The following is a 15,375-nucleotide window of genomic DNA, read 5'->3' as shown; positions in this document are numbered from 1 at the left end:
AAATTCTTGGTCAAGCTAAACTTGAAAGATTTATTTACTGGAGATGGAATTACTATCTTATTTCATGAAGAATTAATGTTCATATTGTGTCATACGCATGCATCATCCAACATCATCTACTTCAGCCGTTTTTTATATTTAAAACACTTTCCTAAAATAAAATGTCAAATTAATGCTTGCAACGCATTATAATTGAAATTTTTTTTCATTAAAAGTTGTACTACTTCCTCCGTTTTTTTTATTTGTATCATTTGGGATTGCACAGAGTTTTAGGAGAATAATATAATATTGTGAGTGGATGAATAAATTATTAAAGTAAAAGTAAGATGGGGACAATGATAGAGAAAGTATGTGAGAGAGGATAGATATTTTTATTATTTAAGTGGAAACTATAGAAAAGAGAGAAATGATAAAATAATTTGAGTGGGGTTAAAAGTAAGAGAGAGCAATGATAAAATATAATATAAAATTACCAAAAATAGAAGTGATGCATTTAAAAAAAAGCACCCATAAAAGAGAAGTAATACAAGTTTTAAAAAAAAATAAAAAATAAATAAAAAATATCGGAGTATTATCCTTTATTTAATCTCATTGCCCACTAATTCATACTCCTAACAATCTCTCACTCACATATTAAATGTATTAAATCATGAGAGACCCAATTTCATAAATACTATGATAAAGTGTGTGTTGCAAGTATTAAAAAACGAATAAAGTATGACTTTGACTTTTGGCTTAGCTAGAGTTGGTTGTCTTTAAAAATATGGATGTCATCTTTTAGTATTGTGATCCCATTAAGAGTATTAACTCTTAAAAGCTAATGTTGTATTGCAGAAAAGTAGAAAACTAATTAACTAGTTAAATACAGATCTCTAAGTCTTGGGATTTATGTTGAAAATGGACGTGAAGATTGGAGTTAATGAGGCAACAACACCTGCATCTGATGAAACACAGCAAAATAAAAAGGAAGAATATAATGATGAAACTATTAATAACAAAGTCCCATTCTACAAACTGTTTGCTTTTGCTGATTCTTCTGATAAGGTATTGATGATTATAGGCTCCATTGATGCTATTGCAAATGGTGTATCTATGCCGTTGATGGCGATCCTCGTGGTTGACTTGGTGGAAGCTTTTGGCCAAAATCAGAATACCAAGCAAGTTATTTATGCTTTCTCACAGGTAAATTGATTATATTGTTATTACTTTGTGTTGACCCTTTTAATTTTGATGGACAAATTGACAAACTTGACTAACGAGCGTTTTAAGTCTTTGGTGAATAAAGGGTTCAAGCAAAGTTCGTTCCGCAGTAGGAACCTGGATACGGAGTAGCATTCTCTAAAAAGCCTCATGCAAATCTCACGTTCTAGTTTTTAATTGTGAGCACTCAATAATACAAGTTGGAAAGGAACTCAATGATTTATGTTTAAGACTACTGGAATATAAAAATTAGTTTTAAAAAGATAATCTTTTTTTTGAGCAAAAGATAATTTATAAATGTTTTATCTAGTTTACTATTTTCAAATAAAGATAATTAACCTAAATTAATTATCTTAGTTGTTTTTAAATAATTAAATAATTTATAAATTATCTTTTCAAAATAAAATCTTTTTAAATCCTTTAATAACGGAATATTTGATTAAGTCAAATATTATTGCATGAATATCTCAACAAAGTTGTTTTTTCCAGAAACTATATTTTAGCATGTTGATTGCTATGTGGATTAAAGGAGAGATTTAAGAAATCTCCACTACCTTGATCATAGTCACATTCTCCACTATTAGTTAGTGGGTGTTGACTGGCAAGTGGTTGAGGGGTGTGGAGGTTAAGGATTAAATCTCCCTATTTAAAGCACGACCATATTCATTGCAAAATACAACTCTTGAGCATAAAAATTCCAGTAGCTATCTAATAAAATAAAGAGAGTTATTTTCCTTCATATATTCTTGAGTGTAATAGGTATTTGTAATTGCAGATTGTATTCAAGCACTTTGGGGTTTGGGATTGTGAGTTTGTGTAAGGTGAGGTCAAGGAAGCTTCGCTGCTGAAGTCTTCTGTTAGAGTTGGGAACAAGTTCCTAGTTTACGGAACTTGTTAACGGTTTTGAATCTTCACTTGTAAAGAGTTTGATTACATAGTGGAAATTTAGAAAAGCCTATATCTTCTCTTGTCATTATTTCATTTAGTTAAATTCCGCAAAAGTTTTTAGATTTCACCTCAAATACAATTCACCCCCCCTCTTGTATTAGCCAGTTAGACTTTCAGTTGGTATCAGAGCGGGAACTCAGAAAACGCAAGCAACCCTGTTGAGCAAGTTCCTGGGAAAATGGCTTACACAGAGGAAAAGGAATTCGGGAGTACATCCATTCAAAGGCCTCCATACTTCAACGACAAATGCTACTCTTATTGGAAGGATAAGATGGTAATCTTTGTCCAAGCAGAGAACTATCAGATATGGCGGATTATACAAGTAGGAGATTACGAAATTACGAAAAAGAATGCTAACAATGAGGTAATCCCTAAACCTATGGATGAGTATGAAAAAACTGATTTCGAAAAATTAGAAATGAATGCTACTGCTAAAAAGTTTTTAATTTGGGGACTTGGACCCGATGAACATACTCGTGTCAAAGGGTGCAAGTCCGCAAAGGAAATTTGGGATCTTCTGGAAGTTACACATGAAGGAACGTCAGATGTTAAACGTTCCAAAATAGACATTCTTTTATCTCAGTATGAGCGCTTTGAAATGGTAAACAAAGAATCTATTAAAGACATGTTTACTCTATTTAAAAGTATTACTAACGAACTAACGTGTCTTGGTAAGATAATTCCTATAGATGAGCAGGTCAGAAAGGTCTAAAGAAGTCTTCCAGAAAATGACAGATGGAGAGCAAAGGTTGCAGCTGTGCAGGAATCAAAAGACTTCACCAAGTTCAATCTAGAACAGCTTGCGGGTTCCCTCATTACCCACGAGATCCAGTTGAACAACCGGACTCAGGAGACTGTCAAAAGTCAAGGGCTAGCACTAAAAGCAAATGAATAATCCGAAGAGAAGTCTGACATTGATGAAGAAGAAGATGCAATGTTGGTGAGAAGGCTGAAAAAATTCTACTGTAACAACAAGTTTTCAGACAAGAATAAAGGATACAGTAAAAGAAATCAGGAATCCAAAGCCAAGTCTTCTTGTCACAAATGTGGAAGCACCAACCACTTCATCAAAGAGTGTCCATTATGGGAATCTAAGAAAGGCAAGGGAAAATAAGCTGATCAAAACAGAAACTCCAAGCCTAACTTTTCTAAAACAAATTTCAGGAAAGCTATGATTTCCACGTGGGGAGAATCAAGTTCCGAAGAAGAGGAACAGGAACACACTGATGATGAAGTAGCCAATCTCTGTCTAATGGCGAAGCATGATGATGAGGTAGTCATTCAACCTAGTTATTTGAAATCTCTCTCAAAGGATAAATTAATCTCTTTATTGTTAAAACCTTAGATGATTATAAAGAATTATGTGAAAAACTAAGGCAAGCCGAAAAGGCAACTGGAATTAGTAGAGATCATGTCAAGTATCTGAATAGCTCAAGAAATGATGTTCAAGGCAGATTTTTTGAATTATTAGATAAGAATATCATGCTAAAAGAATCCCTTGAAAGAGTCAAGAGTGAGAATATCATGCTGAATGTTGAATTGACTCAATATAAAATGTTGTGTACTAACATTGATTCTTGCAGGTCTACTGAAGTTCCTTTAATCATGTTCAATACTGAGTTAGAACATGTTAAGAAAGAGTTAAAGGATACTAATGATAAAAATGCGAAACTAGAAAAGGACTTAGAAATTGCAAGAAAAAGTAAAAGTACAGCAAACATGGATGTTCCTAAGTGGGTACAGGAAGCTCAGACAAAAAGAACAGAAGGTCTAGGCTATGTTCATAAGAAGAAGTCCACTGGAAAGAAAAAGAAGTATGTGGATTTGCCTAGTGAGACCGTTTGTTCTTTTTGTGGTAAAAAGGAACATCGCAGTGAAGAATGTACTAAGAAAGCAAATCAGTACAATAAGAATGTGAACTATGTTTGGCAGAAGAAAACTGATTCAAATGTGTCAACACAGGAACCCATGAATGAAAGGGTTCCTGCTACTAACCCTTAATTTCTTTTGCGGGTCGCAGTGAGGGGGAACAACCAGTGGTACCTCGATAGCGGTTGTTCTAAGCACATGACAGGAGATGAATCCAGATTTCTCTCACTGACGGCCTATACAGGGGGAACAGTGACCTTTGGAGACAATAAGAAAGGCAACATTGTTGCTGTTGGCAAAGTAGGAAGGTCAAGTTCCCATGCAATTGACAATGTATTTTTAGTCGAGGGTTTGAAGCATAATCTACTCAGTATTTCTCAGTTTTGTGATAAAGGAAACTCTGTAAGCTTTTCTTCTGAAAAATGCAAAATAATCAACAATAACACTGGAAAAATCGTTTTGGAAGTAACTCGTAAAGGGAACACGTATATCGTGGACCTTAACAAAGTTCTAAAATACAATCTATCTTGTTTAAGTGTTATTGAGGATGATCCACTTCTATGGCATAAACGTTTTGGACATGCTAGTCTTTCATTGCTTGACAAATTAAGGTCAAAGGACTTGGTAATCGGACTACCTTCTATCAAGTTCCTAAATGATAAAATTTGTGAAGCCTGCATCAAAGGAAAGCATGTTCGATCATCGTTTAAATCAAAGAAAATGGTAAGCACCACAAAACCATTGGAACTCATTCATATGGATTTGTGTGGCCCCGTTATAATTCAAAGTAGAAGTGGAAAAAGATATGTCTTAGTTCTTGTGGATGATTATTCTAGATTTACATGGGTCATATTCTTACATAGTAAAGATGAAACTTTTGATATGTTTATGACTTTCTTGAAAAAGACACAAAAATCAGTAGGTAATCAACTTATTCATATGAGAACTGGACATGGTACGGAATTAGAAAATTCCAAGTTTGATGAATTTTGCAGGGAACAAGGAATAAGTCACAATTTCTCAGCACCAAGAACACCACAACAAAATGGTGTGGTTGAGAGGAAGAACCGAACATTGGAAGACATGGCAAGAACGATGCTAATAGCGAGTGGACTTCCAAGGAACTTTTGGGCAGAAGCCGTCAACACAGCATGCTATATCATCAACCGGGCCATGCTTAGACCAATGTTGGACAAGACACCTTATGAACTGTTAAAAGGGAGAAAACCTAACATTGCTCATTTAAGAGCCTTTGGATGCAAATGCTTTGTTCACAATAATGATAAAAGAAATCTTGGAAAATTTGATGAAAGGAGTGATGAAGCAGTCTTTTTAGGATATGCATCTAATAGTAAAGCTTATAGAGTTTACAATAAGAGGACTATGTGTGTAGAAGAAAGTATACATGTGATTTTTGATGAAACTAATAATTATGATTGTGTACAGGAATATGAAGATGGAGATTTTGAAATTGGTCTCACTCGTTCAACAGACCAAGATGAAGAATTAATTCCCAGAAAGCAGCCTGTTCGAATTACTGAAAATGCTGAAAAGGAACCTACTGGAGTTCCAAATAATGCTGAAGCTTCTGTTCAAAATACAGAAGAAACATAAAACACAGAAGGCAAAGCAAATGCAGAAGCAGAACACCATGAAGAAATGGAAGAAAGAGCAACCCAAAATAACACTTTTATACCAGCTCAATCATTTCAACCAAAGCCATGGAAACATCAAAGGTCACACCCCCTGGATAAAATTATAAGTGACCTATGCAAGGGAACTCAGACGAGATCCCAACTGAGAAACTTTTGTGCATTCAACGCCTTCTTATCAACACTGGAACCTCGAAATCACAAAGAAGCCTTGGAAGATGCTGATTGGATTGTTGCCATGCAAGAGGAATTAAATGAATTCGAAAGAAACAAACTGTGGCACCTTGAACCCAAACCAACAAATCAAAAGGTTATTGGTCTCAAATGGGTGTACAGGAATAAGCTAGATGAACATGGCACAATTGTAAGGAACAAGGCAAGATTGGTTGTCAAAGGCTACAATCAACAGGAAGGTATCGATTTTGAGGAGACTTTCGCTCCTGTAGCTAGATTAGAAGCAATTCGTATTTTAATTGCATTTGCTGCATTTATGGGTTTTAAACTTTATCAAATGGACGTCAAATGTGCTTTTTTAAATGGTTTTTTAAAGGAAGACGTCTATGTTGAACAACCACCTGGATTTGAGGATCCAAACTTTCCTAACCATGTTTTTAAGCTTGATAAAGCACTGTATGGATTAAAACAAGCTCCAAGAACATGGTATGAAATACTTTCTAAGTTCCTTTTACAAAATGATTTCAAAAGAGGAAAAGTTGATAAAACTTTGTTTTTAAAATCAAAAGGAACTCATTTATTAGTTGTACAAATTTACGTTGACGATATTATTTTCGGTGCAACTAATGAATCTTTGTGCAAGTACTTTGCTGATTTAATGAGCAGTGAGTTTGAGATGAGCATGATGGGGGAACTCAACTTCTTCCTTGGGCTCCAAATTAAGCAAACTGATGAAGGAATAATGATCCATCAGCAGAAATATGTGAAGGAGTTATTAAAAAAATACAGTATGGAAAGCACAAAGATAAACCACACTCCCATGGGAACAACCACAAGGTTGGACCAAGACCCCAAGGGAACTCGTGTGGACCAAACAAAATACAGAGGTATGATTGGTTCCTTGTTATATTTAACTGCTAGCAGACCTGACATTTCCTTTAGTGTAGGTCTTTGTGCAAGATTTCAATCGGATCCAAAGGAATCGCATCTAACAGCCGTCAAAAGGATTCTACGATACTTAAAAGGGACGAAAGACTTGTGTTTGTTCTATCCAAAAAGTGACTCGTTTGACCTAAGAGGATATGCTGATGCTGATTATGCAGGAGATTTAGTAAATCGTAAAAGCACATCAGGTATGGTCCAATTCTTAGGCTCTTGCATGGTTTCTTGGAGTTCCAAGAAACAAAACACTGTTGCTCTATCCACCGCCGAAGCAGAATATGTGGCTGCTGCTGCATGTTGCTCTCAATTGTTGTGGATAAAACAACAGTTGCGTGACTATGGCATTATTTTAGAGTGCGTTCCTATTCATTGTGATAACACAAGTGCCATTTGCATCTCTAAAGATCCAGTACAACACTCTAAAGTTAAGCATATACATGTAAGGCATCACTTTTTGAAAGATAATGTTGAAAAGGGCTTAATTAAGCTAGATTTTATCTCTACTGAATGTCAAATTGCTGATATATTAACTAAGCCTTTAAGCAGAGACAAGTTTGAAAAGATGCGTGTGGAATTGGGGGTGCTACGGCTCAAGTGATTTTTGTTTGAAACCCCTAAGGTAAAATCGGATGGAACTAACAATGCTATGCTCAATCTTGTGTGCATAACACAGCTGAAATTACCCAGGGGAAAGATTTGTGAAAGTATTGAAGAGTCACTTATACATACTGTTAATATGTTAAAAATATTGAGCCATGTTGTTTCAAGTTCCCTTTTCATCATCCTTCATACTTTGTATTATGATCACGTAAATTATCATCATAATTTACGATCAATTTGCACTTACCTATTTTTTTATATTGTTAATTTGTTTTCCTTCTTGTTATTATCTTTTTTGCCTTCCTTATTTTTTATCTTTTATTCTTATCTTTTATTCATATTTTTATCTTTTTTTCCTCCTTATTTTCCTTTGTTCAGTTCTGCTTTCTTTTCAAAATTTAAAAAATACAAAAAGATTTTATTTGTTACGTAAGATAAGGAGCATGTATATCAACTCCTTAACTTATGATTTTATTTTATCAACATTGAATTAGATGAGTGCAATTATTTCACCAAATTAAATCCTACTACCTCTAAAACTACCCCACTACCTCACCTTTTAAACCGTCACTTTTCTTTCTCACTCCTCCCAATTAAACTCTTCTTCTTCTTTTCACTCCACCTTCACCTATCAAATCAATTAAACTCCCCATAAACTCCCATAACCGGCCTCACTCTCTCTCCTTCCTATTCACACTATTCATCTTCTCCTTCCCTTCATCTTACCTTCAACACCATGAAAACCAACCGAAATACCACCCCAAAAACCCGATCACCAGCATCCAAACCCTCCTCAAACACGGGGTCTCCACAACCGGTGCCAATTGCGGTGGTGCATCCATCTGCTCAGCCAAAGAGGAAGGCTAAGGCTGTGAAGGGCGGCGACAGGAAACGGCGCGCAACCACCAAATTCCCATCATGGAATTACACTCTCGGATATCACATCAACTATGATTGGTGTGTAGCGAGTAAGTTCACTGAATTTACTTCTTTAATTGATTATAAAAATGCACTCACTTGTTCCAGAATTGTTCTCATTACCCTGTTTATCCTAAATTTATTTATGAGTTCAAAAATACCTTTCAATGTGATAATGGTGTGTGCTCGGCCGTAGTTAATGATATTCCAATTTCGTTTGATGCCAATTGTCTTGGAAATCTATTTCAAGTTCCTGTTAAAGGCTATTGTTCTTATTTAAAGCACAAACAATCTGTAAACATTGGCCATAATGATGAATGCAAAATCCTTCAATTTATTGGAGGAAATCCGAAAGTGAAAACTACTCACCATCATGCCCTAACACCCCTTCATAAGCTACTGTTTACCTTCACCTGGAAGGGTATAGTACCCCGTTTACAAAAACGGAGTACCGTATCACTCTTGGATGCCTCCCTCATATTCTGTCTTGCATGCAAAATACAGATTGATTTCCCTGCTCTAATGATTGAACACTTGAATTTTTATGCTCAAAAGACCACAATTCCATATGGCTCTTTCCTTACTGTGTTGTTCAAATCTTTTGGTATTGATGTTGAATGTGAATCCCCTACATATCTCAAACCCGATAGTATCCTCTCTGAACAATCATTACTTAGACTGAGTCTTAGGCTTAAAAATGGCAAAGTATGTTTTGTGCCTCGGAAAGGAGGGGAGAAAAAGAAAGGGAAAGGGAAAGAAGCTGAGGAAGAATGTGATGCAAGTGATGAGGAGGGAAGTGACCAGGGTAGTGAGGATGCTAGTGAGGGTGCTACCACCTCCAATGATTCTGAGGGAGATAGGGAAGAAGAAAAAATTTCTGACGGAGAGAAAAACAAAGAAAAAATACTTGAGGGAGATGTGCAAGGAGAAAAACAGGAAGATTCTGAGGGGGAACATAAGGAAGTTTCTGAGGGGGAAGCTCGAAAATCTGACTCACATGAGGGGCAGGGAACTGATCAAAGTGAGGGGGAACATACCACAGACTCTGAGAGCACAGCTGGACCACCTGTCATTCTTGTGTTTACAGGGGGCCTTAGAAGAAGTAAGAGGAATGTGGTCAAGCCTGCCCTTTCTACTACACACCCTGTGACTGTAGAAACCATCAGCTCCTCAGACAAATCTGATCCCACCTTCAAACCTACCCAAGTTCCCTTTGTCACTGAACCCTCTTCTATTCCTGTCTCACCTACTAGGCAGCCTCCTCATTCACCTTCTCCTCCTCCATTTCAGCCTACTAGCTTTGCTGCTTTCTCTGGAACTCGTGTGTCTGTTTATAATTTTCAACAGGTTAAAGCAGATATGGAGAAGTTGACTACTCTGGTGAGCAAGAAACTGGAGGAAATGGCCTCGGAACTGCTCTCTCTTAAAGGCCAGGTGCAGGCTCTGGCAGAATCTCAAGCAAGCGGATTTGCAGGCATGGAGGCAAAGCTTGCACAGGCTGAAGGCAAGTTTAGTGAAGGCAACAAGGAGATCTTGGAAACTATCAACAAAGTAGCCTTTGAGGAAGTCGAGGAAGACTCTATTGATCCCACAAATCCAGCCCTTGATCCTACCAATGCAGCCTTTTAAATCCTTGATTGCACTTATTCTAATTTCATATGTTGAACAATTTTATTTTGGTTTTGTGTAATCTCTCTGAACTTTGGTTTGTACGCCTTTATCCTTTGCTACATTCTCTATGTTCCTCTTCTATTTCCTAAATCGGAACTCGACTCTTATTTTTCATATGATTGTGTGTGTTTGTTGATAATTCAATGTCTAACTTATATTTGCCTTGCATTATTTGAGCTCACTATTCCCTACGTAGTCTAGTGGGAGTATAGCAAACTGTTTTTTTTCAATCTTTTGATAATGCCAAAAGGGGGAAAAGACAAACTTCATGGCGGCTAAGGCGTGTACCAAGGAACTCACACATCGAAGGTATAATTTTAAGGAAAATAAAGTCCTAGTAGTCTAAGTTTTTTTTAAGTTAATAAAGTCCTTGTTAATTTTTCTTTTGCTCAGTCTTTTTATTTTAAAGTACTTTTCTAAGTTCTTTAATTACTCTGTTTGTTTTTTTTTAAGTTTTCATGTTTTGTTTTAAGTTTATGTTGCATGTCTGGATGATTTTATTTACCTAAGTTTGTCAATATTTGTCATCATCAAAAAGGGGGAATTTGTTTACCCTTTTAGTTTTGATGGACAAATTGACAAACTTGACTAATGAGCGTTTTAAGTCTTTGGTGAATAAAGGGTTCAAACAAAGTTCGTTCCGCAGTAGGAACCTGGATGCGGAGTAGCATTCTCTAAAAAGCCTCATGCAAATCTCACGTTCTAGTTTTTAATTGTGGGCACTCAATAATACAAGTTGGAAAGGAACTCAATGATTTATGTTTAAGACTACTGGAATATAAAAATTAGTTTTAAAAAGATAATCTTTTTTTTGAGCAAAAGATAATTTATAAATGTTTTATCTAGTTTACTATTTTCAAATAAAGATAATTAACCTAAATTAATTATCTTAGTTGTTTTTAAATAATTAAATAATTTATAAATTATCTTTTCAAAATAAAATCTTTTTAAATCCTTTAATAACGGAATATTTGATTAAGTCAAATATTGTTGCATGAATATCTCAACAAAGTTGTTTTTCCAGAAACTATATTTTAGCATGTTGATTGCTACGTGGATTAAAGGAGAGATTTAAGAAATCTCCACTACCTTGATCATAGTCACATTCTCCACTATTAGTTAGTGGGTGTTGACTGGCAAGTGATTGAGGGGTGTGGAGGTTAAGGATTAAATCTCCCTATTTAAACCACGACCATATTCATTGCAAAATACAACTCTTGAGCATAAAAATTCCAGTAGCTATCTAATAAAATAAAGAGAGTTATTTTCCTTCATATATTCTTGAGTGTAATAGGTATTTGTAATTACAGATTGTATTCAAGCACTTTGGGGTTTGGGATTGTGAGTTTGTGTAAGGTGAGGTCAAGGAAGCTTCGCTGCTGAAGTCTTCTGTGAGAGTTGGGAACAAGTTCCTAGTTTATGGAACTTGTTAACAGGTTTGAATTTTCACTTGTAAAGAGTTTGATTACATAGTGGAAATTTAGAAAAGCCTATATCTTCTCTCGTCATTATTTCATTTAGTTAAATTCCGCAAAAGTTTTTAGATTTCACCTCAAATACAATTCACCCCCCCTCTTGTATTAGCCATTTAGACTTTCACTTTGCCTCACCAAAATATTGAAATGTTAGGAGTATACTTGAAATTTGAAAATGTGAAACTTTTTGGGACAACTTAAACTTGTTACATACAAATGTTATGACTTTGCAGGTTATTTGACATGCTTAAAATATATTTCCAAAATTACTAAGCTCACCATAGAATTTTTGCAGGTTTCTCTAAAATTTGCTTATTTAGCCGTTGGAGCTGCTGCAGCTGCATTTCTTCGTAAGCACTGCAGTGTGTTGAACTTTGTATCGTATGATTTAAGTCTTCTTAGCGTAATAAAACAAATAAACCGTATTTAAAATCAATCAGAAATATAGTCTAGAAGTAGTACAAATTAAACCTTCTAGGATAGACCCTTGACCTTGTTGATTAAAAAAATAAAAATAAAGTGTACATAAATAATCTTGTTATTATGTTCTTGGCAGAGGTAGCATGCTGGATGGTAACAGGAGAAAGACAAGCAGCAAGAATAAGGAATTTATACCTAAAAACTTTACTAAGGCAAGATATTGCCTTCTTTGACAAAGAAATCACTACAAGGGAAATTATCGGTAGGATGTCCGGCGACACAGTTCTTATACAAGATGCCATTGGGGAAAAGGTAACTCGATCTCATATCCTATGTACGTACTAGAAGATAGCCATAAAACACTTGACTGAAATCATTGTTCTTCCTTCGCAATTAGGTTGGGCAATTTATACAACTGATATCAACCATCTTTCGAGGATGGCAAGAAAGGGGCAGATCTCGTATGAAAAGGCTACAATTGTTGTAGAGCAAACTATAGGATCAATTAGAACTGTGAGTTCAATTATAATCCGTATTAGTAATCTCTCTCTCTCTAAAACTTTTCTTGTTTTGACTTTTTTGTTAGAAAATCGTCATCAAACTTGGAAGAAATTTTAGAAATGAAGAAACAGAACAATTGTTTAAATATGGTTGATCATAAAATTTAACATACACCATCATCTCTCCTTCAGGTTGCATCATTTAGTGGAGGAAAACAAGCTATTGCAAAGTTCAATATAGCAATTCAAAGTGCCTATATATCAAGCATATATGAAGGGATCACTACAGGAGTAGGGCTCGGTATTGTTACGTTTGTTATCTTCAGCAGCTATGCTTTAGCCAATTGGTTTGGCTCAAGGATGATTCTCCGACGAGATTACACTGGTGGCACCGTCATTAATGTTATTGTTGGCGTTCTTATTGGTTCTATGTGAGTCCACAAACTTGATCACTCTCTGATATGATCACAAAATAGACAGGCAAATGAAGATGACACTAACAATGCTAATGATATCTAATTTCACTAATACAATCCTATAACATGTGCATAGATTCATAATAGTAAGATTTATTAATAATCATAGTCCATTGAAATAAGCCTTATGGGACATTTGTTATTTTGGAATCGGAATGTATTTAATTTATGCTTAAAATTCTTTTAAGTATATGTTACATAAATAATTTTTTGTTAAAAAAATTCCGATTTTCTATTAGAAACTTTAAAAACAAAGCCTTTTGGAGGGAATTTTTATTTTATTTTATGGAATTGTGCTAAATGTCTTATGCGTTGATTAATTTAGTATGCAGTAGTATAGATTTTCCATTACTTGGTACATTTTTTATGCAGGTCCCTAGGAGAAGCATCTCCCAGCATGACTGCATTTGCGAGAGGCCAAGCAACAGCATACAAAATGTTTGAGACTATCACTAGAAAACCAGAAATTGACCCTTTCGATACAAATGGAAAAATTCTAGATGATTTTCATGGAGAAATAGAGTTTAGTGATGTTTATTTCAACTACCCAACAAGACGTAATGAGCAAATTTTTAGCGGATTTTGTCTTAACATCTCAAGTGGTATAACCACTGCTTTGGTTGGACAAAGCGGGAGTGGTAAAACAACCGTGATCAATCTTATAGAAAGATTTTATGATCCACAAGATGGATGTGTCTTAATAGATGGAGTCAATATTAAAATTTCAACTAAGATGGATTAGGCAAAAGATTTGATTGGTAAGTCAAGAGCTTGTCTTGTTTGGTTCGTCGATTTCTGAATCTTACTAGCTATAACTTGAAAATAAACATTCATTTCGACTAATATGTTAGGTTCACACTCTAAATTACTCAAGGATACAGAGGGAGCCTAATCTCAACTTATACGTTTACAAGGAATAAGAAGTGATTGTTTCGAACTAGCTAAAGACGCTAATGAATCATGGGGCCAATCTAGTCAAGATATAATGCCATTAAGCAATAGCTCCTTGGGGAGGAATAGCAATGCTCGTAACTCATTCTCAGCCATGACCGAACAACAAACATTAGACCCGGTTGAGCAAGTAGAAACTCGTGCTTCGCCACTACTTGCAGCAAAAGAATCAGATGTTTCCATTAAGCGTCTTGCCTCTCTTAACAAACCTGAAATCCCAATCCTTTTGCTTGAATGTTTATCTGCAATTGTCAGTGGCGCGATTTTTCCAATTTTTAGTAAAATTTTTGCTAGTGCAATTGAAATGTTTTACAAGCCACATGATACTTTGAGAAAAGATTCAAGGTTCTGGACCCTGATGTTTCTAGTTATTGGCTTAGCAGCATTGTTATCATATCCAGCAAGAACTTATTTCTTTGCCGTAGCTGGTTGTAAATTGATACAAAGAATCAGAATGTTATGTTTTGAGAGAGTAGTCCACATGGAGATTGGTTGGTTCGACGAGCTAGAGAATGCTAGTGCTGCTGTTAGGGCAAGACTATCTGCTGATGCTGCATCAGTACGTGCTTTAGTTGGAGACACTTTGGGATTGCTTGTTCAAAATATTTCATCTGGTGTAACGGATTTAGTAATCGCTTTTCTAGCAAGTTGGATCCTCGCATTTGTTGTTCTCATAGTAGTCCCTCCCATAGGACTAAATGGTTACCTCCAAGTAAAGTTTAAACAGGATTTAGTGCAGATGCAAAGGTTCAATCTTCTTTCTCTTATATATATTCGACTACAAGTAATTTTTTTTCTTTGTTAATTGTTATTTCTTCCACTTTTGTAGAAGAAGTATGAGGAGGCTAGCCAAGTTGCTAATGATGCTATTGGGAGTATAAGAACAATTGCATCTTTCTGCGCCAAGGAAAAGATAATGCAACTGTACAAATTGAAATGGAAAGCACCTTTAAAAGCTGGTATAAACAAGGGATTGATTAGTGGGGCGGGTTTGGATTGTTTTTTGCTTTCCTTTTTGGTGTACATGGCTTATGTTTCTACGTCAGAGCACAGCTTGTTGGCCACGGGAAAACAACCTTTGTAGACGGTTTCAAAGTATATTATTCTTACAAGTATCCTAATGAAGAATGATGTATGTAGTTTGTAGAGTAATTTAGTAGAGTAATTGTATCTTATATTTTGGCCTGTAGTACCTTTGTAATATATTGGGTATTAGTGCTACATGTGTCCAGTTGAGTCACTAGAGCTGAGTCACTAGGGCAGAGTAGATCTTTCTAGGGATTGCTTCTTAGGAATATATATATGTGTGTGTAAAGGTAGGAATCAATGAATGATAGAATATCACTCACAGCCGCCACATTCAATTTAGCTGTGATTCCTTACATTTGCTTCCCACATTAAGACGATTATTGTCTTCATGGTATCAGAGCCAAGTTCGAATTTGTAAGGAAAAATCCAACAACAACTCAAATCACCTCTGTTTCCTCTCAAAGATTAAATCTTTATTCCATTTTCTCTGCATAAAGTTTCGATATTTCGCATATAATGTTGAAGATTTCTCTAGCTGATATGCAAAACC

General features: G+C 35.5%; 1 pseudogene; it reads left to right on the top strand.

Moving 5' to 3' along the window:
* Positions 1-897: 897 nt before the first annotated feature.
* Positions 898-15,375, top strand: part of LOC110711204 — a 36,083-nt pseudogene continuing 21,605 nt past the window's right edge.

The sequence above is a fragment of the Chenopodium quinoa genome, unplaced genomic scaffold (genome assembly GCF_001683475.1).
Source record: "Chenopodium quinoa cultivar QQ74 unplaced genomic scaffold, ASM168347v1, whole genome shotgun sequence".
Taxonomy (NCBI): Eukaryota; Viridiplantae; Streptophyta; class Magnoliopsida; order Caryophyllales; family Amaranthaceae; genus Chenopodium; species Chenopodium quinoa.
Note: the sequence above shows the minus strand (reverse complement) of the source record. Positions and strands in the feature narration are given on the sequence as shown.